This window comes from Primulina huaijiensis, chromosome 14 (assembly GCF_012295235.1).
Source record: "Primulina huaijiensis isolate GDHJ02 chromosome 14, ASM1229523v2, whole genome shotgun sequence".
Lineage (NCBI taxonomy): Eukaryota > Viridiplantae > Streptophyta > Magnoliopsida > Lamiales > Gesneriaceae > Primulina > Primulina huaijiensis.
The window spans coordinates 14,487,181-14,514,449 of NC_133319.1; the positions used below are offsets into that span (position 1 = coordinate 14,487,181).

A 27,269-nucleotide genomic window follows, 5' to 3' on the forward strand; every position below is an offset into this window, starting at 1 on the left:
AAAAATACGCTATGTATGTTTCTTGAAATTCGATCGGCATGATATATTCGTTCCTAATCGTTATGAAAACATTTGAACAACTTGTGGTTTGATATTAGTTATAATATTTGAAAGCATGTTTGAAATCTTTGAAATGCACTGTAATTATTCGAATTAGAAATGGCAAAGAAATTCCGATATTTGATATGTTTTCTTTAAGGCCCTGATGCGGTGGGATATAATAAATGTTCCTTTGGCCTCACCCCTTTGAAGAGTAACATATGGGGGACTGATCAGTAAACCATGAAAATGAGATGATTTTCAGTGCTATGTTTGTATCTTGTTCGTATTCGATTCAACATTCTTATGATTGAAATTATGATAATATATTCGTATAATTATAAACTTGATATTTGTTATGCATGATCGATCCCCATTTACTGAGTATTCCCCAAATACTCACCCCTTACATTCCCACCCCCAGATAAGAACGATGAACAAATCGAAGATAAAGAACAAGAATACTTTTGGGGATGATGATGAAACTAATCCAATTCTAGACCAGTCTTATCATTGTCTCTTAGTTATATTATTGTAGTTACGCTTCCGCATTTCATTTTATATCGCATTGTAAAGACGAGTATTGATTTATGTAATAGACTGGCTTTTGGCTATTTGATGTACTACGTGGCTTGTTGTTACACGATTTTTTTTTTTTTTTAAAGGAAACTAATTTCATTAGAATAAATATATAAAGGTTACATATTAGGTACGGATGAGAATTCCGCCGTACAGTAGCAAGACTACTAACATAAGTAATTCCTCAAAGAGAACAACATACAACACTTATGCCCATACAAAATTCCAATTCCTCACTAAATCTGAAACGCTTAAATGATTGAATTGGTCCAAGTTGATCGTCCACGATGCGACCCTAAATTTTATTTTCTCCCATACTTGATCGACAAACTCAGACACGTCCTGAAAAATTCTGCTATTTCTTTCCAACCAAATGGACCAAAATATGCAATGGATTATCATGGCCCAGAAGATTTTGAATTTGTTCACGAAGGGACACCCTGAGTCGACATGAAATAAATCTTTAGCTCGCCTTGGGAAAGCCCATTGAATTCCCAGTTCTTCTAACACTTTGAACCAAATTCCTCTCGCAAAGGAACAATGCAAAAGTAAATGATCTTGATCCTCTTCATGATTTTGGCATAAACAACACCACTGCGGTCTCAATACACACTCCCTCCACCTTCTCTAAACAGAATCACATGTAGGCAACTTTCCCAAGGCCACGATCCACGAGAAAATCCTAATCTTTTGTGGGACATTAACTTTCCAAATGTTATTAAAAAAACTGAATGAAGGGAAATTTGAAGAATGGAAGAAGGAATCGTAAAAAGATCTAACAGTGAACGAACCTGAAGCATCCCCCAACCACACTCTACAATCCTCGAAACCCGGCTGCAATCTGACTTTCTCTAGAACCCGCATCAAATTAATGAACTCAAGTAACTCTCTCTCAGTAAGATGTTACACGATTTTAAATTGTTAAACAACGTCGATGGCACGTCTCGGTCTCGGGGCGTGACAGTGTTAGGGTAGATATCTTGTTAAAAAGATTTTTAAGAATGATATATACCCCCACGAAAGTTTTAAAATATACCTGCAATAACTTCTCTCCATGTGGATCTGGATCAACTGGTTTTGCATGGCGTTTTCCAGATCTTGAAACAGTAGGGTAATTTGATCCTTCCTTGACTTCTGCTTCCTGCACCAATGCAATCAAAGACTTCTTTCAGAGAAGCTAAGGCTGGAAAGCTGATTACTTTCTTAGCTCGGGCCTCAGCTTTCCTCTGCTTTTGCCTCAACTTCTTTTTCTGTGAAGTTGGCAACTTTGATGTCTCCTCATCTTCTGCAGATGTTTTTGAAGGAGAATCATACAGCTTTAAGTAACATCTGCAGATCATTATAAATGTCAGGCACAAAAAGGTGGGAAAAGGAGAAACCAAATCTGTACTCATCAGTCACTGAGATTGAGGGCAATATGAGCAGTACTTCAGTCCATAAAATCCAATGTTACAAGAAATATTATTGAGAAGAAGATGAATGCCATAAATTTATCAGCAGAGAAATATAGAAAGAGTACTTGATGGCTCCAGCAGCTGCTTTATGAAAATAAGGATATGAGTGGAGACGATCTTGAAATTTCAGCATTTTTACGTAAGTTCGGAGAGTCATTTTTCTTAAACAATAGGCATGGAAGTCAAATTGATCCTCGGTAATGTCTGCATAATGCTTTTCCACAGACAAGAATTTCTTCAAAGCTTTTCCAAGGTTCCCTTGGCGTAGATAGCTTTCTCCAGATGCTAGCTCATACCTTAAAAATAATGGGTAAAATAACAACCTATGTATATGTTTGTTTACATGAAAAAAGCGATAAATTTAGAAACTTGTTAAAAAAGACATACCACATGCACTGCATATCATAAAGGTTATTGTGCTGTTCTCCATCTTTAGTGAACAAGAGAGCTGTCTTTTCTGCCAAGACAACCTAGAACAAAAGGTCCCGGATAAAGGCATAACTAAAGGGAAAACTTGCACTAATGTAACAAAGAATTATCTGATAAGGCCAAGTAAAGGAGGAATATAACGACATTGAACCTGATCAGATTGTAGCATACGCTTAACACATTGACTATTGACGTAGCGATCGGCAAGATCCATGCATCTTGCTTCATCAGCCAATGCAGCCGCTGCTGCCAGGTTACCAGCATGTTTTAGAATCCGGCTCTGTGATAAATAAAACCACTAAAATATATCAGTGCTTCAACAACCACGTCGTGTCAAAGTAGATATTAAAAGGTTCCTAAGAAGCACCACGTCATGCCAGAGTAGATATTAATAGGTTCCTAATCTAAGGGAAATTGAGATACACGAATCTCATTAGTAAACAGGAATTTGAAGTTAAAGAATTAAACACATTGAAACCAAATTATAACTCTACGCCATATATTACAAGGAATGAAAGACAACAAACTATATGCCAAAACACCATTTACGCTCGCACAAAAAAATCAAGACAAAACACTTTGGAAGCATATATGCACGCACGCGCATGTGCGTGTGTGAGAGCAGTTTTAGGGATAACACATAACAAATATGGAATGGAAGAGTAAAGAGCATTAAGCATTAAATTGCCGCATTATCAGATAAATAATCAAGATTCTCGCCCCTAGTTTTGTTGGCACTCTTTTATCCCAATATTGGATTCAACATCTCCGATTGACAAATTGCAGTTTTTATGCGAAATCCACTCATAAATGCCTTCCTCATCATTCACACTGTCATGGTATCGCCCATATAATAAAGAATTATTACCTGTTCAATAAAAATTATACTCCCCCAGGTCTAATGGACCATGGACCATAATCTCACCATGCTGGCAAGTTATCATATGTCCAGATATCAGAGTATTACACAAATCAAAGGTAAATACTGCTTCAGAACATCTACTTCAATACCTAGATGCATCTAGATCAATAACAGAAACATTAGTTCAGACTCATTACATATTTGAAAGAGAAGCCTCAAAAAAATTTATAACAGAAATAAATAAATAAAAGTAAAGAGAGAAAGAGTGATGTGGATTCTTTTCAATGCTGGACCATAACTTCAATTCCACTTCCAAGAAAATAATGCATTTAACAAAATGCTGATAGGAACAAAAATTTCACTTACAAACACTGAATAACACAACATGTCTCTTTTGCAAAACATAAACATCTCCAATGCTCACTCAAAAGTCAGTCGAGGAACTGATTTTTCTCAATTGATTTCAAGGGAACAAAAATTGAAGTAAATATTCACTAAAACACCAACAGCACGATAGAAAAAAATAGTTTCACAAAGACAAAATTACCTTCACCAAGTACAAATCGATAACGGTTGGAGTGTGCTCTATGGCCTCATCAATTTTTTTGAGAGCATTGTCATATATAGACCGCGCCTGTCATAATGCTGGACAAAGAAAGCAAATTAGCAAACCAAATAAAGTTTCTTTAACAATCTCAAGAAAAAATCCAGTAGAGCTATTGTAGGGGGGGAAAATCTCATATGAAATTAAAAAATAACAGCTTACCTGAGACAAATAAAACAAAGCCCAAAGAAGTGTAGGAGGTGGCTCCTTGTCAACACTGCACATACCATCAGATTTAATTTAAACGAGATATTTTGTATAATGGAGAAACGAATAAGCCAACCAAGAGGTTAAGGTCGATGAGACACTAGTGGCATGCAAAAATGAACCACAAAACACTTTGAAAACACAGTAAAATTGAAGTCATCCTTTTTTTATAAGATAAGAAACGATATTATATTAATTAATAAAATTAGTTATAAAAAGTGACCGGAGGTTCACAAAAGCCAAAACTAATCCCAATTCAACACAGGTTAACACAAAACTATTCCCCAATTCCGATACAAATATGAGACCGAGAACGATTTAAACTCTGCAATCATCGAGCTCTAACATGAGATGCTGAATTTTATCTTGTCACAACACTCTTCTATCTAATCTTCATGATCTTCAAAGATACTCTTATTCCTTTTCATCCATACAGACCAACTCAAACAGTGAACCACCAAATAACAAAAAAATATGCCCCTCCTCCCCAGATCTCCTCCAAGATCTGCTTCGAATAAATACAAAGTTGTTCTAGGAGATACCCAAACAAAGCCCAACTCTCGTCCATTGATATTTGATTTGACCCAATGTATACGACCACCATTAGGCTAGATGCAGAAGGCCCTGTTTGAGCCCATCCTCCCCACTCTATCCTTACAATTGCGAAACCTATTTCTGACATTTTCTTCCTCCATCTTTTGACCCAGATCCCAAGCCCTAATAATTGTAGTTGGCCCATGTGATCCGTCTTCTTGCCAATAACCTAATTGGAAAATATCCCATGTGTTTCTGTTCAATCCCCAGCCAATCTCGGTCAGTCCAATTCTCCAACTCCATGCCGTGAAGACCTCTCATCTTCATCTTTTTTCTCAATGCAGCAGAACTCTTCAATGAATTAACCCCCTTACGACCACTATATCTTCTTGTTAACTCCTCCGTTAACAACCACCAATCTCTATATGAAATTTATTTTTTGATTTTCTGGAACCAGCAGCTTTTCGAGCAATTAGAGGCATCAGGTAGACCGCTTATTGGAGAAATGGCGATACCATAAAGGGCCTGTTCAACCTTAGATGACCATCCAATCGAGTATATCTCATCAACCTCCAGTAAGCCATCTAGTGTGAAACATGCCTCTCGGCCATCTTCTTCACCGCCTATATTCATCTCACTACTTTTTAAAGGCTCAGAGGCCATGATACCCATATGTTGGTTCCTTCACCTGCTTATAGGTACCTTCTTGGCTCTTCTTCCCCTTCTCTCCCACTTGTTCTTAGATTCCCCTGAAACTCATTTGTTGGTTTCAGCCTGTTGGTAGATAATTCTTTCCTCTCTTCTTCTTTCTTCTCTGTTTGTTTCTTAGATTCCCCCACAGCTTGGTCATGGGATCTCCACCTTCTTCCCTAACTTGATTTCCAACATCCCTTTGAATGAGTTGTTCCACTGATGGTTTCAATCCCAGTAGAGTTCTGAGAGATTGGTCAAGGATTTCCAATTTTTCAGCCATGATTTCCGTATTCTCTACAATAATTTTAATTGTTTTCTCCATGGCTTCCAATCTTTCCTCCTCTCCCTCCACGGCATCCGGCAGGTACCAATTGTTAGGATCATTAATCCACGTATTGATAATATAGCAGCAAAACAAAAGAACGCTCACAAAATGTTCAATGTATGATCAAATACTGATACTCAAAATTGAAGATAAACACAGAGAAAAGCCTATGTTGCTCCCTAGCTATGGTAGTTGATTACAATAGAAAATATGTTGAATGCATGACAACTTTCTCACTCCTCACAATATATCCCTGGTCTCACTTAATCCCTAGGCTCGACCCACTGGAGCCCATTACAATTTCATCCTCTAAATTATTTAGGTCCAATCCATTTAGTTTCCTAACAGAGCCTTTGAGAGAAGTTGGATTGAATAATATACTCTATCTATAATATTCCATCTATAGATTGATCTCACAAAAGCACTAGAATTTTAATGTAACCTACAACAAGAAAAGTGGTTCAGAATGAGAAAAAGGAACTTCAAAGAGCAACTTGGTTAATTTCATACGATATGGATGAATGATTGGACCATGAATATTAAATTTTGAATAAATAAGGTAAAGCAAAAAAAGCTCATCCCTGCATGAGTCCATACAAAGAAATGGCTTATAAGAAATTACCTCCCTGGAAATCCACCTGTTGTTTTAATAGAGTGCTCTAACTCAAGAAATAACTGCTCCAAAATATCTGCCTGAATAAAAGTTGTACGGAAAATTTTAAACACCATCTTACCATACAAATCCACGCATCTATGCAATTATCAATCTTCATATAGAAGAATACACTGACCTTTCCATGGTGATCATAAAGAGGAGAAAGATCGGAAAATAGAGAAGGGATGCCCTACACAAAAATCAATGAATATATATGAGTAGACTATCTCCCAAACTAGCCAACTACCCTAAAATTAACAACTGAGTACCTTGGTCAAAAATGGTTGAATGTAAGTTCCAGCTGCTACACGAAATTTTTCAGCACTTAGAAAATCAAGTGGAATTCTCTGTCCGATGGATATTCGATGAAAAAAATGATCAAAACAAAATCTGAAAACACCATATGCCCTAAAACATTTCCCTGAGATTCTAGGCTTCCTTTTCTTTCAGAAAAATTGTTACAAATTTGTAACGTAAAACATGACAAACAAATTCCGAAAATAGATTCTGAAGAAAACATCAACAGTTCCTGGAAATTAAATTATAAAGTACATGATCAGACATTTACAAAGAAAATCATTGCAACTTAAATTCTTAATTATGTGCAGCATTAAAATGCACATAGAATTTTAGAGGAGATGACGCAGTTGCAAGGAAGCAGATAACTAAAAAAAAGGTGTGTTACCTTCACAGCAGATGACCTCTTATATTGTTTGCTAAGAGATTCATACAAGGCCTCCAACTGACAAATTTCATCGGAAGAATACGGACCATTAACAGAACATAGTCGCATACACCTTTGGAGGCCTTCATAGTACCTAAACAGAAGAGAGATTAAAAGTTCGATAGCAAAGCTAATCACTCAGGTGAACTGGAATGTTCGATAAAAACAAGACTGGTCGTTCAAATAGATTGTCTTGTTGATTATTTAACAATAATATCAATCCTAAAACTTAACACACAACAGCTGACTCTCAGCAACCTCTTCTCTGCTTGTATCAAAGGCAAAACAACCATATTATTAAAGAATTTCATCATTTGTCTATTTCAGATTTGACTAAGGATTGGAAATTTGTATGAGCATGAACTAGTAGGGTAGTACTGTCATAGTTGTGCTACTTCTCGTTCTGCGGAGTACTCATCCTCTATTTTTGTAAAACTTTATCTATCAATAAATTCTAGTTTCGTATAAAAAAAAGGCAAAACACAAAGCATTTTGATTTTTTAAAATATGGATTTTTTGTTGGGTCAATTTCTCATCCCCAAAATTAATTGAACTGAGATAAGTAGAATCGACTATGTCATGATTTTAAATGTTGACTGCATAGAGTTTTCCAAAGGGGTTCCTGCAACACATATAATCTAATTTCAGTATTCACAATGGCAGTCGAGGTGGCAGTCTACCGCCCCGCCATTGTCTAAGGCGGTCTCTATAGACGGTCCGAAGCTATCCGGCAGGCAGTAGAGGCTGAGCAGGCGGCCGAGATGGTCAATGATATTAAAATCCTAGTCAACCAATCAAACTCAAATAATTTTAAAAATCAGTCAATCAATTAAAAAAACCCTAAATATAATAAAAACACTTCTCACTCAGTTGCCTCTATCGACACCAACCTGCGACTCCCACTAGTGTTTTGAACTAGGTGTAGTTGTAAGTTTGTTCGGCTCGGCCCTCGGGTATGCCTGAGTGATGCTATTGTTTTGTATTAAGTGCTTTATGCTATTGTTGATTGATCCGAGAATGTTCGGTGTACGTTGTATTAAACTCTTTGATCTATGAAATTTTATTTACTGACCAAAAGTTGGAAATACAACACACAGAGCGGGTCGTGTTTTGCTGTAAGGCATCATAAACCTCTCATCAGTAACACTTTTGTTGAAAAAGAACCGTTCTATCTCAATCTTTGACATTAAGACCAACCAAATCAAAATGAAAATATGTCGTAATCATACTGAAACAGCATATTTCACAAGTTTACAAGGATGCAACAAACCAATGTAGTGAATAAAACCTTTGACAATGATGTGTTTCTGATGGGCTAAATTTATTATAATAAGATACCTGTAATTGTCAGGATTCAGAGAAAGCAGCACCATGTACAACTCCTCTGCTTCATTAAAGAGGCCAAGCTTTTCAAGTAGAGCGACCTGCTGCTCCTTGTAAGATAATTTATCAATCTGCAGCACATAACTACAAAATATTAGGTGTCTAAGATCAGGATCAATTATCAGTGCACCTAATACTTTTTCAACCACTTACAATTTTGTATTCTTTGTTGTGCAACTCCTCAAGAGCCCTCTGAACCAACCCACATTCTTCCAACAAACAAATCTGAAGCAAATATTATCTCCATTGTGTCGATTAAACCATAGATGAAAAGTAACAATCAGATGGATATTTATCAGAAGAATTCTATACTTTAAAGATGTCAACTGCAAAGCGAGAGGAAGAAAACCCAAAGAATCGGAGTGAAATACATAAATTTCTGCCCCCGCATTATTTTAGACATCGTCAACCAGATGCATTGCAGTTCATTCAACATAGCTCCAGAACCTGCTTCGTCTAAAGCATAATATCTAAACAAGTAAAAAACTAAATTGGAAGAGAACAGTAAAAGATTGCCTCATGTGTCAATCACAATAAAACAGCTGTGAATACCAGGAAACTAATAAAGTCAACTAAGTAGTTAGAAGAAGACCATATAGTCGCCATCAAATGTCAACTAAGAGCCAAAGTATAAAAATTATATGCTAAACCAGTTTGTTTTGTTCTACATCTATTGAACACACAAAATTTAAGCAAAGGTAGAAGAAAATATTTCAATCAATTTACAGATAAACAAGTAGCTGCCAGACAATAATATAGAGTTAATCATGTTCAGTACCTTGTATAAAAGCATTTCGCTATGCTCGCAACGTTCATTTTCAGGAGGATAGTCATCCTCAAGTGTCCCTTCATATGCTTCAAGGATATCAACTGCCTTCAATGCACTAGAAATTTAAAAACGTGGGTACTATCACAACATGAGAAACTAAATACAATTAATTAGTCTCTCAAGATTTCCAAGTTTTTATCATATACATAAATATCAACATTTATAAGTCAACATATAAGTATTCAGAATAAACTATCAATCTACTCCATCCAAAAATAAGAAGTTTGTCAAAGTATATGTTACCACATATAACCTGAACAATTTGTCTGTCTTCGACTTGTGAATTCTAATCCTCAATTCAAAGAATAGCTTAATATATGTCTGATACTCCAAATGGACTATTAGCTAGACAATTTACTTTTCTTTTTCGATGGCTTTACTGCACCAGCTAGTTATATTTTATTTACTTTTCCAAAATACTTGATTTATTTTCTATTATATTTTGAAGGAGTTGGGGCGGAGACTGAGGAGAATCCGATGTATTTAGTGCACCTGTTAGTAGTTATATTTTATTTATTTGTGCAAATTCTTTATTTATTTTATTTTCTATTTTGAAGAGGTTAGAGTGGAGACTGAGGAGAAAGACCGCAAAAGAAACCATAGAGCTCTAAGGAAGAGGGGCAAAAAATATTGCAGAAAGAGATGCATGGAATATTAAGGCAATGGCAGATAAACCACAATATACTTGAAATTCAGTTGATGTGCAACAGCAAATCCAATCCAGTTCATTCTATGGTTGGGTTTCAAGGTGAGCAAATGTTGCCTCGTCTCAACAAAACCAGACAAGTCACGCATTTGTGCCTGTAAAACACATACGGAAACATGGCCCAATATTAGCCGCACATAGTAAAAAAACTAACCTATTAACAAGTTAGAACAGAAACTTTTAACATATTATTTTTATACTTTGTAAAATAAACAAGAGCCAAAAGAACTATAACCAATTTAGTCCCTTTTATCCTCAATTGTTCAGTAAATTTTGGCGAAACCAATTGACAAGCACTCGTGAAGACAGATCCAGAGGACAATTATTCAATTTTTAGAACAGTATGGAAAGATGACTAGATTCACAACCTTTGACAAATGCATTGCATGTCCAACAGCGTACAGGACATTGTATGGATTACACAACAGAACACATCTCAAAGTAATATAGGTAGCATAAGAAGAAAAAAGTGCGTGTCAAATTAGGCAAAGATTTTGAAGAGAGATCCAAAAAGAGGCCCTTTTGCCATTATAGGAATGGAGATTACTGACATCCATTGGACTATTTTGAACTTGTAAGAAAGAGAATCTCCACAGAGGCACCGATGCCCTCTCTTTGTTAATCATCCCCAGGTTCATTTGTAAAAGTTAACTCTATACAGTTTATTTTAAAGTCATTGTCTCACATTAACCCAAATATTTTGCTATAGTAATTTGATAATTTAAAAGATAAACATAAAAAATATTAGCAAGGCTACAGATTGAGACACAATGTGGCAGACGTCTGGCAACATTTCAATCGGCACTTGCAATAAAAAAAATTATGCTAAGTTTACATGGAACTTGTTTTTCTCAACCAATCTCCTATGTACATAGTTGATCAAACAAATCTACTTAATTTGTTTTGATGATCAATTATTCTGTCACTAATCCAGTCTCTACACAGTTTTGTACGTCCAGCCAGGTATGATTTTTCATAGACTAAACAGACTGACACAGGAAATTCAACCATGCCTAATTTAAATTTCACCAAGGATCAAAATAAGCATTCCCTTGCATAGGGATAAAGAGGAAAAAAATGTTAATTTGAGAAAAAAATAACATGACCATATATTTTTCACATAAAGTGCTTATGACGTCGCATACCTGTAAAAGAGAAAGATCCCGAAGTATTTCAACATTATCAGGATCAATTTTAAGTGCATTGCGATAACACTTAATTGCTTCCCTATATTCTCTGTCCGACCGATACAAAAGACCATAAACATGCCAACAAACATGACTCTTAAGGTCATTCTGCACAAATGAGAAGTGGATTTGATGTGTAAGTCGTAAGGTGGTCAATTAAAGCATAAATGGCCTTCACACTACATTTCAAGGAACGGCAAATATGAACTAACCTTTAATCCGAGTCTAACAAGTTCATATGCTTCCGACTTGCGATCCATGCAATTCAAAGTCAAACCTTTCATTGATAGAGTTTCTACAACCGAAAAATAAAAACACAAAATCATAACACAAACGAGCATCAAGAGTGAAAAACTAGCATCTATGTACAAAGACCATAACAGTCTATTCGGTGAATAAGCAGATAGGAAATACCTTACCAACTCTTATCCTATTACCCCCTCATCCCATGAACAAATAAAAGCCCAGGCGCAAACTATCATGATGTCACAAAGCAAAGAGCGCGTAGCTCAAGAAGACAAAAAGAATTTTGGTTCTTTTTCACGGAGACAGTTGAATAGCTCAACATATAACATTTCCATAGCACATGAGCGACCAATTGCTATAGGTTGATTAGGGAAACAGACATGATTCACCATGAAATTTCACAACAAAATAGAGAAGTTAAAAGGTGAAATCAGAAATATAACAGAAGCAAGAAGCTCCCCACTCAATGCATCATCAGGTTTCATCGCAATTTATATTAACAACAAATCAATATGAACTGGATGAAAAGTACATGCTTTAGAATGTGTTAACAGGTCTTCAGAGTCCTAAAAGAATTGAAATAAGTTTATTTCATAGTTCAACACCTTGAGGACACTATAGACACTTTTGGAAATCACCAGGGTCTCATTGTACACATTATTGCCCAATTTGGGGAAAAAACAAAGAAATAAAAGGCTTTGGAATATAATCATGGTAGAAAATGAAAAATAATGAAAGCTTCCACGACAAATATATTGTACAAATTCCTGATCCATACGCTAATATAAAAAATAAACGGAAAGAAACATGTAAGTTATCTGAATGATGAAGATGAAAAATCGCCATTAACTATTAGCCCTCCCACGGAGGTGCATGAAGTTGAAACCAATTTCATCTTTTTTTTATAAGACACGATATTTATTATGTCAGGGTAATTAAAGTTAAAGGTTACAAAAGGTGAACAAGTTATCCACAACTAATTAAAATAAAAAGAAAATCTTGTTACATCAACAGCAAATAAAGCTCCAATCCTTAGCTAAATCTGAATCGAGAAATGCTTAAAATCCGAGTGCTTCCTTGTCGAAACGGCAACCCTAAACCTGATCTTTTCCCAACATTCATTAATCGACTCTGCTATATTGTCGAAGATCTTGCTATTCCGCTCTAACCAAATTGACCAAAAGATTCAATAGACTGTCACATGTCAAAAAGTACTTCCTTTTACCAAAAGATCACAACCGATATCTAAGACAAACTTTTCAAACATTGATCTTAGAGCAACCCACACCAAACCCAACTCCTCCCGAGCTTTGGATCAAATACAATTCTTGAATGTACAAAGCATAAGTAAATGATCTTGCGTCTCCTCCTCTTTCCGGCAAATGACACACTAATTCGGATATAGTGCACCATTAGGCCATCTTTTTTGCAACGTGTCACAAGTTGGCAATTTACCCAGAGCCTAAATTCACGAGAATACTTGAACCTTGTGGGGGATAAGTTCTTTCCAAATAAATTGAAAAGAACAAAAAGAAAGAAAGGCTCTGATCGCAATGAATGATTCATAGAATAACAGATAAAGATCCTGAGGAATCCCCTTCCCAAACCCTGGAATCCTCACCTTCCACGTCCAACCTAACATTATCTAAACCCCTAACAAAGAACTCAACTCACTCACTTCCACATCACTCAAATCCCTTCGGAAATGTAAAACCCATGACAACGAAGAATTTAGCTGATTTTCTTCCTCATGAATGAAATGGATAATAGGCTTGTTATGAAGCAAAGAGATCTGAAATAAAGTTAATTCGGACATAGTGCACCATTAGGCCATCTTTTTTGCAACGTGTCGCAAGTTGGCAATTTACCCAGAGCCTAAATCCACGAGAATACTTGAACCTTGTGGGGGATAAGTTCTTTCCAAATAAATTGAAATTCCAAGAGAAAGCAAGGCTCTGATCGCAAGACAGTACAAACTTCCAGTCCCTAACAATATCTGAAATGGAAAAATGATTAAACTCCTTGAGCCTCGTTGTCCAATTCACAACCCTGAATTTGATCAGCTCCCATACTTCTTCCGCGGAAGCAAACTCGTCTTTGAATATTCTGTTATTTCTCTCGAGCCATGTCGACCAAAAAGTGCAATGAACGATCAAAAACCAGAATCTGTTAGTTTTTAACCCTGCTGAAAATCCGGGCTCAATAATGAACATGTTTCGTGCCCTTCTCGGAAAGATCCACTGAAAATTCAACTCCTGCATGACCTTTATCCATATTCCTCGCGTAAAAGAACAATGTACTAGTAAGTGATCCTGATTTTTTCCATGGTTTAGGCATAAAGTGCACCAATGCGGGCATAAAACACAGCTTGGCCATCTTCTTTGGACTGAGTCTGAAGTAGGCAGTTTACCCAAAGCCACAATCCACGAGAAAATTTGAACCTTTTGCGGGACAGGTACTTTGCAGATATGATCATGACATGAGTGCCTTATTCCTCAAACAAATGTTCCCAATACCCAATCCCTCTATCTTTCGGTTTACAAACCTGCTCCCACGCAACCAAATGACAATGCGAATCTCCATCAACTCCATACCATAAAAAACCCTCATAATCTTCTCCATAACATTCGCTACACCTTTTGGTACCGAAAAAAGACATGAAATACATTGGAAAGGCATTCAACAACGCCGAAATCAAAGTTAATCACCTCTCCCCCTTGATAAAATGGCTTTCTTCCAACTCGCGAACTTCTTCGACATCTTAGACACTGCGGTTTCCAAAATTCAGTTTTCATTGGATTGCCCCTAATGGAAACCCTAGATAGTTAATAGGCCACACCCCCTCCTACACCCAATCTCTGTAGTCAGCCTTCTATTTCTACTTGCGTACAATTTATTCCCAACAGTACACTTCTTTCCAAAAGCCGTATATGATTCTCACTCTCAATAAAAAACAAAGTGTCGTCTGCAAATTGAATATGTGATACCTCAACTTTCTCTCTACCAACTTTCATTCCCCATATCTCGTTAATTGGCTTCGCCTTATCCACCAATCTACACAACACATCTACCACAAGATTAAACATGAAGGGAGAAAGTGGATCTCCTTACCTTAGACATCTTCCTCCTTCCCCCTCGCCCTGAATTTGCCCCTCGGCCTACAATTTATAAAAAACAGTCGAGATGCAACCCTTAATCCACATCCTCCATTTCTCTCCAAACTCTTTCTTTTGTAAAACAAATTATAAGACAACAATCAAGAACTTGTCTCCCTTTAATAAAAGCGCATTGATTCTCGGCTACGGTTGTACTTAAAACTTCCTACAATCTCTTCGATAAGACTTTAGCAATAATCTTACAAATGCTAGTTGTCAAACTGAATGGCTTAAAATCCTTAACTTTAGCCGCATCTTGTTTCTTTGGTATTAGGCATATATATGTTTCATTGGCGATACCATTAACACCACCTCCCTCAAAAAATTCGTTGAACACCTTCACCAAGTCACCTTTAACAGTATCCCAGCACTCTTGAAAAAATGCCAATGTAAAACCATCTAGCCTTGAAGCCTTCGATCCATCACTATCAAACACTGTTTTTTTAATCTATTCCTCTAAAACGGTTTCTCCAACTCGTCTCCAGCCTCACCATCAATCTGAAAAAGGTTCTTCGAACTCGTCTCCAACCTCACCACCACCAATCGACTCCACTCCGTCAATGCTCCCTCCCCCACCCTCATGTTTATTGTATAAATTACTGAAAAACTTTATTATTGAATCTTCTATTAGCGCCTCATTTGAAACCACCGACCCATCCTCCAATTCCAACTTATTTACCATGGACCTACTCCTCCGCTGATTCAACATGAATGAAAAAAAATTGTTGCGGTCCCCGTCCCTCAACCACTTCACTTCTGCGTTTTGACTATCCATCTGATTTTTTCGAAGCACCAACTCTTCCAATTCGTACTTTGCTTCCCTTCTTTCTTAAGTTAACTCATTTTTCCAATTTTCTCCCATCTCTCGCTCATCCAACTATTTGATTTTATATTTTAACTTTGCATATCTTACATCTACATCCCCAAAAACCTCTTTATTCTATTTCGTGATATCATTTCTTATGCCTTGAGTTTCCTCATGAATTTGTACCCCTCCCACCCCTGAACATCCTTATTGCACCACCAAGATACTAATGTTGATTTGAAATTTGTGATTTCTTATGCCTTTGGGTTTCCTCACGAATTTGTACCCCTCGCACCCCTGAACATCCTTATTGCACCACCAAGATGCTAATGTTGATTTGAAATTTTGTGATTTTTTATGCCTTTGAGTTTCTTCATGAATTTGTAACCCTTCCCACACCAAGATGCTAATGTTGATTTGAAATTTTTGTTATTCAACCACGCATTCTCAAATCTAAAAGGCAACAGCCCCCACTCTACCTTTGAAGTGTCTAACATAATTGGAAATAATCTGAAGTGATTGCGGGTAAAACCGTTTGTCTGTAGACCGGAAAAATAGGTGCATCCCTGAAATTAGACCAAGTGTATTTAGTATTCAGTAAATGTGGATCATGCAACTCCAATTCCTTAATAATATTATCAAAACAAAACATGCTTCTGGTTACGGATAAACTATTCATCTTTTCACATAAAGATCTTAATACATTAAAGTCCCCTCCCAAACACCACCTCTCACCACAAATTACTCTCAACCCCACCAACTCATCCCAAAATAATTTTCTTTCTTTCGGCTTACACGGTCCATAACATAGTTGTCAAAAGCGAGAGGCGTAAAAAAGCGCTCAAGTGTCTTGGGGATTCAAGCGCAAAACGCAAAGCGAAGCGCATGCTTTACGCAAAAAAGCGCAATAAACAAAATATTATCAAAAAAATAATAAAAATAAATAAAAATAATAAAAAGTCTTTGAAAATGTGATAGATAAAAAGAGAAAGGATGGCGGCGGCGGCAGAGGCGGCGGCGGGCGGCAGAGGCGGCGAAGAGACGCAGCGTAGATGCAAACCACTGGACTTGGGCAGATGCAGAGAAGATACGCATATCACTGTACTTAGAGATTTTAATTATACAATTGGGCTGGGCTTAAAATTGGATTTTGGACTTGGGCTGGCTAAAAAAAATATAAAAGCCTGCTGTTTCTTTGAAGCGCACAAGCGCTCGCCCAACAAAGCGAAATGAAGCGAAATGAAGCGTGGGCTTTCTCCACCAAATGCGCTTCAGATTCTATTGAAGCGCAGTTGCCTCGCCTTGCCTCGCGCTTAAGCGAGCGAGGCGAGCGCTTTTTACAACTACGGTCCATAAATTGCTGAAAACCACCATCTGATATCACCATTCATTTCAACTTCAATTGAAACCGAGAACTCCCCAATCAAATTATCCTTGACAAAAACCACTCTCGGATCCCACATCACCAAGATTCCTCATAACCTTCCTACAATCGGTAAAAATACCCACTTGAGAAATCTTGATTTCCACAAACTTGCAACAAATCGACAATCCACCGGCTCTCTTTTGACTTCTTTTAGCACGACTATGTCCAGTTTATCCTTGCGTAAAATTGTACAAATTAATCCCCTTCGTCTGCCCGAACCTCCTCCCATAATTTTCCAGGAGCAAATCTTCATTTAATCGAACTCCTATGAGGATGTCCTTACTCTCAATTCATCCCACAATCTAACTTTTAATTCTCTGAATTTATTCATTGATCTGCGCCTCCCTACAACACCCAATTCAACACCCCCTCATGTACCTCAACTTGAGGCATTCTCCCCATCTCCTCCCTTTTGAATTTATCTCCCTCCTTACCCTGTAGGCGGCTCAAAACCCACCAGTGGCTGCCCTCCCCCACCTAGTAATCCTCTAGACAACTCAAGAACGAAAAAGACGACAGAAAGATAAAATTTAGGCGGAATGAATGTTTTAGAGTGGAGGTTTGAAATCAAGAAAGCACCTCTCCCACTGTAGATGTTGCATATTTATTTTTTATCAGAAACTAAATTTCATTGAAATAATTTAGTAGTAAGATTAGAATGCAAGTGGATGAGCCATCCACGAAATGCCACAACTACCTAAAACTAGTATTCGTTGAACAAAAGATATTACACCAGTCCCTAACTAAATCCGAAATCAAATAATTCCGGAACATTGGTACATTAATCGTCCATGTCGCCACCCGGAATCTGATCTTCTCCCATACTTCATCGCTCGAGTCTTCTTTGTCATTGAATAGTCTGTTACTACGCCCCAACCAAATGGACCAAAATACACAGTGAACTATTATGCACCAAAAATCTTTCAGCCCCTTTCCAGTGAGAGATCCATGCTCCAAAATAAACATGTCTCTTGACAATGCTGGGAATACCCACTCGAATCCCAAATGTTACATTACCTTTGTCCAAATACTGTACGTGAAAGCACAGTGTAGCAAAATATGATCATGATTCTCCTCGTTCTTGCACAAGTAGCACCACTGGGGGTTTAAGACGTGCTCCGGCCTTCTCCTCTGTAAGTTGTCACAAGTTTGCAATTTTCCCAAAGCCACTATCCAGGAGAATACCTTCACTTTTTGTGGGATATGTACTTTCCAGATGATGTAATAGTAAGGGAATATAGGATTAGTATTAATCGGAAAAAATGATGAGTAGAAAGAACTGACAGAGAAAACACCAGACGAGTCCTCTAACCAAACCCTGACATCCCCCGAACCCACACTCAGAGATACCGACTCCAATACCCCTAAGACAAATGTACGTTTCGTTCGTAATTCCATTGACAATACCGTCTTCGAAAAATTCAGCAAACACTTTCATAAGATCATCTTTTATTGTATCCCAATTATTTTGATAAAAGGCTAAAGTAAAGCCATCAGGCCCTGGAGCTTTGGAACCATCGCAATCCATCACCGCACCTCTAATCTCCTCCTCCGAGAATGGCAATTCCAATTGATCTGCCTCTGACGTAAGTAAAGGCATTCACTCCAGCCCTTCTATACCTGAACCGTCCCCTTCCGATTTTCTGTACAAATTCTCGAAGAAACTAATGATTACATTTTGAATCTGTGCATCATCATAAATCAGAGACCCATCTTCCAGTTCAATTTTATCTATCATAGCCCTGTTTCTTCTGTTTTTCAAAATCGAATGGAAAAACTTTGAATTTTGATCCCCATCTTTCAGCCATTTAACTTTGGCTTTCTTGCTCTCCATTTGTTGCTTTCGAATGGTCATGATTTCCAGCTCACATCTTGCCTCCCGTCGCTGCTCATTAAGAGAGTCTTTCCAATTTCCTTCCACCTCTCTCGCATCTAACCCAATTCACTTTGTTTCGCAGCTCTGTAATTTTTACATTTAGATCACCAAAGACCTCGAAATTCCATGTTTTAACTTCTTTTTTAATGTTTTGTAATTTCTTCATAAACTTATATCATTCCCATCCCGGAATATTTCCGCTTTGCCACCAAGTTGCAAGAGACTCATTAAACTTCTTATGCGTCAACCAAACATTCTCGAATCTGAATGGAGTTGGTCCCCATTTTGACTTCGTGGTGTCCAAGATGATTGGGTAATGATCCGATGTGATTCTCGGAAGCACCGTCTGTCGGAATGTGGGGTATAATTCCTTCCATCCCTCGGAGATGAGGTACCTGTCCAGTCTGCAGCAACTCGGATCGGCCCTGAAGTTCGACCATGTGAACTTAGCATTTAACAAAGGCGGATCGTGAAGGCGCCCAACTCCTCTATCAGATTATTGAAGCATTGCATACTTGTGGTATATGAGGTACTGATCAACTTTTCGCTCAAATTTCTCACAACGTTAAAATCTCCTCCAACACACCAATTGTCCCCACAAATGGAGTACAATACCGCTAACTCATCCCAAAACAAATCTCTAATCGTATAGTTACATGGCCCGTAAATGGCAGAGAACCACCAAAAAATCTCATCTTTCCACTGAATTTGTACGAAAATTTGCCAATTAAGTTGTCACTCACCCGGACCACTCGTGGATCCCACATCACAAGAATGCCTCCTGATCTTCCTTCCGCTGGTAAACAAACCCAGTCAACGAATCTGGATTTCCATAAACTAGCAACGAAGTTGCGATCAACTGCAATTTTCTTAATCTCTAGTACCACAGCAATGTCCGGGTTTTCCTTGCGTATAATCGAACGAACTAGTTTCCTCTTTCTCGACGACCCTCCTCCCCTAATATTCCAAGAACATATCTTCATAAACAACGTTTTGATCCCTTCGAGGTCGAACCTTTCTCATAATTGATTCTACACTTCAATCTTCCAAGCTCTCTGATTAACTTACCCTTTGATTTGCTCAATTCGATATCTATGGTAATACTATTACCCCTCTCCTGATTATTCCTGTTGTCATCGAAATGTGCCTCCCTTACATTCCCTAAGAAGGAGTATCCCTCGGTCCCAAACTTGTCAAAAACTCTTGATTGCCCCCCTCCTAAAAACCCACTAGACAGCCCCAACGCATTGAAAGAGGTAGGGAAAAAAGAATGTAGTGTGAAGGATTGATTAAGGCTCGATGATTGAAAACAGGAAAGTATCTTGCCCACTAAAGGGTTGGTGCTATCGAGGATAGTAGCTTGTTTGGGAGGCGTGACAACTTCCTTTTCTTTGAACAGCCCCTGGATGTCCTTTTCGATTGCTTCATCACTAATCAAAGTTTCTGTATGAGAAGATAGGTGACTGTCTGAGTCCGTAGAGTCGTAACCATCATCCAAAAAATCGTCTTCTGGATCCTCAAGGTGAAAGTCATCGAAATCATCCTGATGAAGCTCCCCTAACTTGTTTGGGTCTTCTCTGTTCAGCTCATTTGTCTCCTTCATATCACTGTCATCAATAAACTCCTTAATCTCTTCAGTAGCTTTGTTATAAATTATGCTGGAACTCTGTCCTAAGTTTTGTATTTTCGGATTCAGGCCGTGTTCGCTCCTTGTTAAGTCCCTAACCTCATTTGCTCTTTCAGATAGTGAATGAATGGGAGATTTTCTGAATTCCTCTATCTGTTTAGGTGAAATTCGTTGGAGTATTTTTTCCACCTTCCTTCCCATTGGTTGAGCAGCTGGCAATCTTTTGACAGAATTGATATTTTCCTCTTTGATCGTTGGGTTAAAGCCATGCAAGTCTTCACTCGTAATCTTGAGACAATTTGAGGACCCCCCTTTGTCGACAGTGTTCCCGCATAATTTAGAGTTTCCCCATCCTGCCACTGTCTTCTTTCCGTTGACCAAAACTTGGGCATAAGTCTGTTTTTCAAATATCTCGTATGCCTTGAGATCGAAGGTGTCAATGCTGATTGAGAGTTCCAGATTTTCCCCGTTCAATAGAATCAGCATTCTATTATTGATAAAGCCTTCTTTTGTACCTTTAACCTTTATCTTTGCTGCCCCTAAGTAACTGAAAGATCTTGTATCTTCACTAATCTCCACTAGTCCCCCGCACTGATCCCCGATCGCTTTGAAGTTTTCTTGCGACCATAAATTCCACGGTAGCCCGAAAATCTTGATCCAACTGTTGCAGCATTTGAGGACCGATACCACTGAGTTGATGTTTGGCCTCCACTCCTCAAAGGCTAAAACCACTCCACCGTCAAAGAATCCTCTTTTCAAATCTCGATAGAACGTCAATTCCTTCGAACAAGCAGGCCACCACACCGCTTTATTCGCTTGAAACGGTTGTAAATCGACCCTCCTCTTGATGTCTTGTCCTAGTAGCATTTCAGCTTGCTCCCACGAAATGTTAACCTTTTCTTTAGTGACAATAAGGGCTTCGTTCCACTTCCTCTCTGGTATCAGCCTGTTGCTGACCTCCTTTACCTTGATCGAACCTTGACAGTGAGCCCAGTCTGCACTCTGAACTGGCTGCTGGATGCGAGGGTTTCTGATTGAAGTTTTACCACACCCAACAACTGTAAGATTCCTCTTCTGAGAGTGCCTTGACAAAAGCTTAATGAGGATATCTGATATCCTTATCCATCCTTGAGAATTGTACCCTCTCGGAACGATGATAATCTGTTTCTGTCCCATATTATTAAATCTTGAAATCTCTATGAATCGACCTCTTCTATTGGTGAACCTATAAGCGATGAGAGTCGCGTTTCTGCCCCTAAGACGGTTAAAGTCCAAACTTGAATGTGGATTAAGAATGAGTTTTTTGAGTAATGAGCTGACCCAACTGGCCTCTTCTCGATCTAAATCCAGAACTTAACTCGCATTCCTAGTTCTTTCAGTCCACCTCAACGAAGTTCCTCCCTTAACCAACTTTAGTGAAAACAACTTGAACTCAATCTTGACCACTTCCTCTCTGCCCATCGACATAGCTGCGGGATACAAGTTGAAAATGCGAAGATGATACAACTGCAGAGATACAAGTTGCGATGGTGTGTAACGGCTGTCGAACTGGAGTCGCAACGTAGCAACGGAGCGACGTAGCGAGAAACCCTAGGAATCGGCGACCGGAACCGAAGACCAGAGGCGCACGAAGGAGTTAATTATAGCAAAAGCATTACAGTAAATGGAGTAAGATCGGGGAAGGAGAAAACAGGAGGGTAGAGAGCATATTTCAAAAAATTCTCTCACTGTCAGATGCTAGGTCTGATTCTTGTAGATGTCGCATATTCCTGTGGAAGTAGCCTGCTTGTATGCGAAAGAGTTGGTGTTGAGGCAAACAGCCCTTTTATATCTTCCACAATCTCCTCATTAGGTTGCTGGAAAGTCTGATTTAACAGACTTACGGGTATCTGACACATAAGATTCAGACCCTTCCTCCGGAAAATCTTCTTCTAAATCATTTAGATGTCTTCCAAATCATCCAAGCGTACATCCCCCGACACTAGATTCTCCAGACACTGGATCTTCTTTTTCTAAGAACTCATCCGAAGATCTAACCTTGTCATTTTTTTTAGATATTTCTTCTACAATAGGTTTTCTCGAACTTATGCATTGTCTTCCCCTTCCCCTCCTTTAGTCTACTGCCTTCGACCCCCTCAGAGTCTTGTAAATTCATAGATTGAATAGACAAACTTTGAAATTCAGTAGCCCTTTTTGGAATGATCCTTTTAAAATCTTGATTTGTTTCCCTCCTAATAGTGGTGCCGATATAACAGAATTACTTGCTGAACGATGATCTTTTTCCTTCGACCTGTCATGTTTGTACCCGTTTGTTTCCACAGTGTCATCTTGATGTGATTTCTGCTCTTGATCTGCACCAATCTTCATTTTTTTGCTTTATTTGTGCTCAAGCCAGAACCCACTTCACCATTTTTTTGACGAACATTCGAGTTCCCCATCCAGCCCTCATCCTCACCCCATTAACCAACACTTGTTCATAGACTGTCGTTCGAAAAACTCATAAGCTGCAATGTCAACGGAATCCACCATTGGCCGAATATCTATAATGCTTGCCTTCAATGGAATTTGCATCACACTATTAATGAATCCACCTTCAGGCCCTCTCAATTTAATCTTAGCCACCGATAAGTCCTTAAACCTTGTGGTGTCATTGCTAATATCCAACAAACCACCGCAATGGTTCCCAATAATCTTGAATACATCTGTCATCCACAAGTTCCAAGGGATTCCCTAAATCCTGACCCAACTATTACAGCATTTAAAAACCATCTCCTTCCTATTAATTTCCGGGTTCCATTTCTCAAAAGACAGAGTAACCCTCCTTCAAAAAAAACATCAATTCAAATTCAAGTAATATGTAGCTTCTTCTTCATTGTTCGGCCATCACACTGCTTTATTAGCTTGGAATGGAAAATTTTCAATCCTTCTTTTGACTGATTTACCAAGAACATCCCGAACCAGCTCCCACCGCGTATAAACATGTCCCTTGGTAATAATAAGTGTTTCATTCCAATTCTTGTCCTAAAAATGAATACTACTGTCCTAAGATAAAACTTTCCCTCGCATTTGCATCCTCTGTGTTTGGTTATCTTTCTGAACTACATGATTTACTTGCCCTCTATCTATACCGTGCTTCATCGGCATCTGTTTCTTTCCTCGCAAGAAATTGGACATATATTTTGCTAAATCTTTCCAACCCCACAGGTTGTGTCTATTTGGCAAGATGATATGCTGCCTCTCACCTTGTTGCGTGATTTTAGACACTTCCAAAAAGCTACCTCTGTTGTTAACAAACCTTTAAATATAAAAAACTACATTGTTACCCCTGAATCGGTTAAAAGTCGGGCACGATTTAGAGTTATTGATGTATTCCCAAAGCTTCGAACACAACCATTGGGTACAAACAAAATCTGTGTCCAACAGATAACTCGCATTTCTAGTTCTTTCAGTCTAAAAAACTGAGTTCTTCCCATTACCCAATTTGATTAGAAACAATTTATGTTCAACCTTAAACTCTCATCCCATACAAGCAACATCGGATCCATAAGACCGCTTGGATTAAGGTAAACAAAACAAAAAACAGAAAGCCTATGGCAGAGACAGCCTCTGCCGGGTAGAGGAGAAAGGAAGAACAAGAAAGGGTCGGCAAAGAGAGGCTAAGTTTGAAATGATACTGAAACATGACGTGTCAGATCGGTGGTGAATGGTTAGGGGCGGGAAAGAAAGGCTAAGGCTATAGTCAATAAAGAAGGCCAAGACATTATAGAGAATAAGAAACGAAAGGCAGAGAAGGGCGGCAGCCGGTGGTGGTCGGTGGTGATCGGAATGGGTAGGCGATGGTCAACACAAGAGCTTGGCGCCGGCATTAGTCAAGAATAGTAGAAATAAGCATTTTCGGAAGAGAAAATAAAAGAATAAAAAATATGGCCGGAGAGGACGGTAGGAGGTCGGAGTGTTCAGCGAAGGAAGGCAGTCGTCAGACGTGGTCGGTATAAGAGATTGGCGGCCGACTTTAGTCACGTACAGGAGGGAGGAGCATTTTCAAGTTTTTCTCTCACTAGGGCTTTTGGAGTTTCGCACACATCTAACTATTATGTTTAACAATTCGAAATTAGATGAACAGATTCAGATTATAATATTTATGGCCATTAAGGAGTGCATAATCTATTCATTGGATCTTCCACATCGGACTACATCAAAGAAGTAAAAGTAGAATGAAAATAAAATTTTTGACCACCCTAAGTTGGCTAGAAATTGAAAGAAGTTAATCAAGTTCCTCTACAAATTTCCCTTAACTTCTTATATAGTTATCAAATATCAAATAAGACAATTTCACGAGATAAAAAAAAGTTAAAAACAAAATCAATTCCATTATAAACTGGGTGCTAGGTAGTGGAAGTTTAATAGAAGAATAAAGAGCAGATAAAACAGATTTCCATGGAAATTTTTTTTTTTTTAAGAAAAGAATGTGATTTATGGCATCCAGTAATAAATATTAAACTTTCATTCCAGTGCCTAACACATACCTCCATGATCAGGGAACTTCTTTAAAATTGCATCAGCAGCCTTTAAACCCTTTTTATACTGCTTTGTTTCATATGATTTCTGCATACATCAATTAAAGATTATGACTCAATCAAGTCAAGTTAGTTGTAAAACCATAAGAATCAAAACAAACGTGTCGTCCAAGCAAGATATCAACCATCAAATCTTAAATTGATTTGAGTTGCACATAATTGAAGATCAAACGATATCTGTTGTATATGATAGCTAGTGGAAAACGCTTCTTGCAATGAAGAACTTTTATCAATACACCATCTCAGCTGCTGATGCACTGTTACTAATAATTCAAACTCTCCAAATTCTATGGTACACTCAGAAGGTTTTCCATCATACTCTTCTAAGTTTAACTCGCAGTTTGCTAAATTCAAGATCAATAACACACTTTCCAGGAATTTTATTAGTATGTTACATCACTTGTCGTTTGAAATTTCAAGTTACACCATCTAAAATATTTATCAAAATTTTTATTTGTATCTTGGAATTATGTCAAAACAGGTTTATGAAGTTTACTGTAAAGACTCATCGGAGCTGATTTGGACCAAGAATCTTATTCACTTAATTTTTATATATAAATAGTCTAGTTTGAATGTTTTCGGAGTTGATCAAAGCAATTATTCTCAAAATCAAGAACTTGATATCAAGGCAGAAATATTGGATCTCGTGAAATCTTTTCCAGCTTAAACTAAACAACCTCATCACTACCACACTCCAAAGAAAAATAAATGAAGAAATACAACTATCAACTTCAAATCTTAAATAAAAATCTACCAGTTCTCAACTAACACACTGAGATTGTTCAAACGAGTAAAACAGAATCATACTCAGTGGCGGACTGCAAATGGGAGAAAAGAATGAGTTGTTAATTCTTGAAACCAAAAATGATGCCTAAATTAACAAACAAAAATCTAACTGCTAGCGGTCTGGTTCATGTACATGCAAGCTTTAACAAGAGACTTCTTTTCATTAAAATATTTCAAGATTAATCCGAGTATCCAAGCCCACAGCCGATTGAAGAGCTTTCTATTCTAAGATCACTTACATTCTTACATTGATTTGAGTTATACAGCTGAGTGATTAATATTCAAGAGTTTTCTACAACTTATAGAATTCTTGAAAAGGATTGAAACACTCCAATAGATACTAGATGGAGTTTGAGTGTTTGACTGTACTCTATTAGGAACGAACACTCAAAAAAATTGACTTGTTGTGTCCCAAACATAACAAGGGAAAACACGTTGGACACGAGGGGGATACAGCTTGGAAATTGTTGTGAAGTGGGTCATACACATTTTGAACACGATTATGCGAATTGTCACACATTTTGGACACTGAGATTTTGTTCAAAATTTTAGAAAATTAAGGGTACAAAGTTAAAAAATGTATTTCTTTTTTTATAATTTCTTTTTCACATATACATTGATTTTGAATGATGATTTCAAATTCAAAACATGAAAAAAAAAAAATTTATACCCTTTAATTTTTTAATAAATCTATTATTTGTTGGACTATATGTTTAATTTTAAAAATTGATAAATTATTGTTTTAAAATTACTCATAATTTCTTAAAGTGTAGATATATTTACCGATAATTTACATGTATATACACTGTATGTAGATATATGTATATGTATGCAGCTGTTTCCTTGTTTTCTTGTATCTTAATTTTTGTAAGAATCCATGTCGTCGTGTCTTATACTCTCCTTGTCAGTGCAACATAAAACAGTTTACAAAAACACAAACTGAGCCAGGAGTTGCAACCACATAATCTTAGAGGAGTCATTGTAAACTGTTCTTCACGAATAAAAAATTCCAATGAATTCTTTTTGAAGTGGAAAAGGAGAAGAATAGATGACCTACAACACCTTTAAACATTTATCTATCTCTCTTCAAATTTTACATTTTAATATTTTGTTAACTATTTGTGTCCTACTTATAGTTTTGCTCATACCAAGCCCCTGGTGATTTTGCTCGAGTTTAGCACGGTGTTAAATATTCAAGAAAACATGAAAAACTCAAAATAATTCCAAGAATGTTGAAATTTTAACAGACACTAGTCTCTAACAATTGAAACATTATCAACAGGATTCAAACATTCTATATATATTTTAAATCAATAAATATCAATTCACTCTACTCGACACTATAATATCCTCAAAATGCAACCTTTACTTGATTCCAAGCATGCAGCATACATAAAAAAACCAAAGAAGAATGGCTTGTAATATCAGAATGGACCATCTAATCTGCCTTCAAGTAAAAGAACGCCTTTCACACAAAGACATCTTTCTAAAAGCAGAAGAAAAATCTGCACAGCAGTGTAGTGACCAAAGACGGAAATCGCACAAAAAATTGACAAAATCA

General features: G+C 37.5%; 1 pseudogene; it reads right to left on the reverse strand.

Moving 5' to 3' along the window:
• The window catches only part of LOC140957871 (N-terminal acetyltransferase A complex auxiliary subunit NAA15-like), a 34,999-nt pseudogene that overhangs the window by 7,437 nt on the left and 293 nt on the right, over window positions 1-27,269 (reverse strand).